Source organism: Chrysochloris asiatica, unplaced genomic scaffold (assembly GCF_000296735.1).
Source record: "Chrysochloris asiatica unplaced genomic scaffold, ChrAsi1.0 scaffold00043, whole genome shotgun sequence".
Lineage (NCBI taxonomy): Eukaryota > Metazoa > Chordata > Mammalia > Afrosoricida > Chrysochloridae > Chrysochloris > Chrysochloris asiatica.
In genome coordinates, this window is record NW_006408561.1 from 12,427,525 (window position 1) to 12,428,439 (window position 915).

Sequence of the window (915 nt, forward strand, 5' to 3'; positions counted from 1 at the left end):
TTATCAGGCTTTTCTACAAATGTCTTCTTTTCAGTCTCTAATACATACCATCAAACCACCTATGAAGACAATACCAATTCACCTTAAGCTTTGATTTACACCCTAAGTTTTGGGAAAACAGCATTATCCTTAGGCTTAAAATGGTGATTCTACCTCTTTAGTTTGTTGTATTTCCTTCTATGAAATTTTTAACTTTCAATGCAGTTATATTTAACATGACTTTAAGTTGAGCTTTTAATATAATTTCTTACAGAGTCATTCAAATAGTTAGGATATTCTTATTTGTTTTAGATGTCCTCAGGAAAACAAAAACATGATCTCTGATGTAGGGTGTTCTAGAAACACTTACTTTTCAAAGTTAAAGTTAGAATTTTATAGCAAAGCAAGAATGGATTGTTTCTTCTAGCATTATAGATTGAAACCAAAACAACAAACTGCCTTATTGTATGCAAATACAGGTATAAAACTTATTTCTGATATACATTTTATGGATGTGGATTTTGTTTTTCAAAGTAGGCTCAATGAGTGTAATAAGCTTTTAGTTATTATTATTATTTTAAATTTACAGATGGAGGATGTACACCAAACCACTCAGGAATATATAATAATTTAAACTACCAAAGGGCACATTCTGCAAGTCTGCCTCCTGGCCACCAGCAAACAGTCTTTCTCTTTCCATGAATCTAGAGTCCTCAGCTGCTTCCTCTCTACATGTCTGTATCTCTGCCTCCCTCTCTGGTATTGCCGCTTCTCTGGATAGGATTCCATAATCCTCTCGTGCTCTTCTTCTTTGATGGTTCTAGAATGTAAGATTTAACTACTCCCACCTTTTATGTTACAAAACTTCTACCTTTACAGTTGTGATGCAATTAGTCATGATACCATCAACTCAATATTTAATCTTAAGAATCTTAT